This window comes from Chionomys nivalis, unplaced genomic scaffold (genome assembly GCF_950005125.1).
Source record: "Chionomys nivalis unplaced genomic scaffold, mChiNiv1.1 scaffold_57, whole genome shotgun sequence".
Lineage (NCBI taxonomy): Eukaryota > Metazoa > Chordata > Mammalia > Rodentia > Cricetidae > Chionomys > Chionomys nivalis.
Genome location: NW_026646870.1, coordinates 898,228 through 901,489, shown reverse-complemented (window position 1 = coordinate 901,489; position 3,262 = coordinate 898,228).

Sequence of the window (3,262 nt, the reverse complement as noted above, 5' to 3'; positions counted from 1 at the left end):
TTATTTAATTAATTAATTAATTAATTAATTAATTTAATTATTAAAGATTTCTGCCTCTTCCCCGCCACCACCTCCCATTTCCCCCCACTCTTCCAATCAAGTCTTCCTCCCTCCTCAGCCCAAAGAGCAATCAGGTTTCCCTGCCCTGTGGGAGGTCCAAGGACCACCCACCTCCATCCAGGTCTATTAAGGTGAGCATCCAAACTACCTAGGCTCCCAGAAGGCCATTATGTGCAATAGGATTAAAAACCCATTGCCATTGTTCTTCAGTTCTCAGTAGTCCTCATTGTCTGCTATGTTCAGCGAGTCCAGTTTTGTCCCATACTTTTTCAGACCCCGCCCAGCTGGGCTTGGTGTGTTTCCGATAGAACATTCCCATTGCCCTCGCAGTCCTGAGTTCCTTGCCCGTGCTCTCTCTCCTTCTGCTCCTCCTTTGGATCGTGAGACTTCAGTCCAGTGCTCCAGTGTTGGTCTCTGTCTCTGTCTTCTTTCATTGCCTGATGAAGGTTAATATTCAGGAGGATGCTTATATGTTTTTCTTTGGGTTCACCTTCTTATTTAGCTTCTCTAGAATCACAAATTATAGTCTCAATGTCCTTTATTTATGGCTAGAAACCAAATATGAGTGAGTACATCCCATGTTCCTCTTTTTAGTCTGGCTTAACTCACTCATTATAGTGTTTTCAATTTCCGTCCATTTGTATGCAAATTCAAGAAGTCATTGTTTTTTACTGCTGAGTAGTACTCTAATACGTATATATTCCATACTTCTTAATCCATTCTTCCATTGAAGGGCATCTAGGTTGTTTCCAGGTTCTGGCTATTACAAACAATGCTGCTATGAACATAGTTGAGCATATACTTTTGTTGTATGTTAGGGCATCTCTTAGGTATATTCCCAAAAGTGGTATTGCTGGGTCGAGTGGTAGGTTGAACCCGACTTTCCTGAGAAACCGCCACACTGCTTTCCAAAGTGGTTGCACAAGTTTGCATTCCCACCAGCAATGGATGAGAGTGCCCCTTTCTCCACAACCTCTCCAGCAGAGGCTATCATTGGTGTTTTTTATTTTAGCCGTTCTGACATGTGTAAGATGCTATCTTAAGGTTGTCTTGATTTGCATTTCCCTGATTGCTAAGGAACTTGGGCATGATCTTAAGTGTCTTTTGGCCATTTGAAATTCTTCTGTTGAAAAGTCTTCGTTCAGCTCAGTGCCCCATTTTATAATTGGATTGAATAACCTTTATGGTCTAATTTCTTGAGTTCTATATATATTTTGGAGATCAGACCTTTGTCAGTTGCGGATTGGTGAATATCTTCTCCCAATCAGTGGGTTGCCTTTTTGTCTTAGTGAGAGTGTCCTTTGCTTTACAGAATCTTCTCAGTGTCAGGAGGTCCCATTTATTCAATGATGTCCTTATTGTTTGTGCTGCTGGGGTTATACGTAGGAAGTGTTCTCCTGTGCCCATGTGTTTTAGACTACTTCCCACGTTTTCTTCTATCAGGTTCAGTGTGTTCAGACTGATATTGAGGTCTTTAATCCATTTGGACTTGAGTTTTGTGCATGGTGATAGATATGGATCTATTTTCATTCTTCTACAGGTTCACAACCAGTTCTGACAACACCATTTGTTGAAGGTGCTTTCTTTATTCCATTGAATACTTTTAGCTACTTCATCAAAGATCAGTGTTCATAGGTTTGTGGGTTAATATCAGTGTCTTCTACTTGATTCCATTGGTCGACTTCTCTGTTTTGATGTCAATACCAAGCTGTTTTCAATACTGAAGCTCTGTAATAGAGTTTGAAGTCAGGGACTGTAAAGCTTCCAGAAGTTCCTTTATTGAATACAATTGTTTTGGCTATCCTGGGTCTTTTGTTTTTCCATACAAAGTTGAATAATGTCCTCTCAATGTTTGTGACGAATTTTGATGGGATTTTGATGGGGATTGCATTAAATCTAGGAATTGCCCTTGGTAGAATTGCCATTTTCACTATGTTGATCCTCCCAATCCAAGAGCAAGGGAGATCCTTCCATTTTCTGGTATCCTCCTCAATTTCTTTCTTCAAAGACTTAAAGTTCTTGTCAAATAGATCCTTCACTTCCTTGGTTAGATTTACCCCAAGGTATTTTATGCTACCTGTGGCTATCGTCAAAGGTGATGCTTCTCTGATTTTCCTCTCTTCTTGCTTATCCTTCGTGTATAGGAGGGCAACTGATTTACTGTATTTGATCTTGTATACTGCCACTCTACTTAAGGTGTTTATCAGCTGTAGGAGTTTTTTGGAGGTGTTTTGGGGGTCGCTTATGTACACTATCATATCATCTGAAAATAATGAAAGTTTAACTTCTTCCTTTCCAATTTGAATCCCTTTGATCCCCTTATGTTTTCTTTTTGCTATTTCTAGAACTTCAAGCACTATATGTAAGATGTATGGAGAGAGTGGGCAACCATGTTGTGTTCCTGATTTTACTGGGATGACATTGAGTTTCTCTCCATTTAATTAGATGTTAGCTGTCGGCTTGCTATGAATAGCTTTTATTATAGTTAGGTACGACCCTTGTATCTCTACTCTCTCTAAGACCTTTATCATAAAGGGATGTCGAACTTTTTTGAATGCTTTTTCATCATCCAGTGAAATGATCATGTGGTTTTTTTCTTTCAGTTTCTTTACATGATGGATTACATTGATAGATTTTCATATGTGGAATGAGCCCTGCATCAGTGGAAGAAGCCTACTTGATCATAATGGATAATTTTTCTAATGTGTTCTTGGATTTGGTTTGCCAGTATTTTATTGAGGATTTTCACATCGATGTTCATGAGTGAGATTGGCCTGTAGTTCTCTTTCTTGGTTGGGTGTTTGTGTGGTTTTGGTATCAGAGTAACTGCAGCTTCATAAAAGGAGTTTGGCAATGATTTCTCTGTTTCTATATTGTGAAATACATTACATTAAGGAGTATAGGTAATAGGTCTTCTTTGAAGTTCTGGTAGAATTCTGACTTGAAGCCATCTGGACCTGGGCTTTTTTGGTTGGGAGGATTTTTATATCATCTTCTAATTTTTCACGACTAACAGGTCTATTTAGATTGTTCACCTGGTAATATTTTAACTCTGGTATATGGTACTTATCTAAAAATTGTCCATTTCTTTTACCTTTTCCAAATTTGTGGCAAATAGGCTTTTCTAGTAAGATCTAATGATTCTCTTTATTTCCTCTGTGTCTGTGGTTATGTCTCCCTTTTCATTTCTGATGTTGTTAAT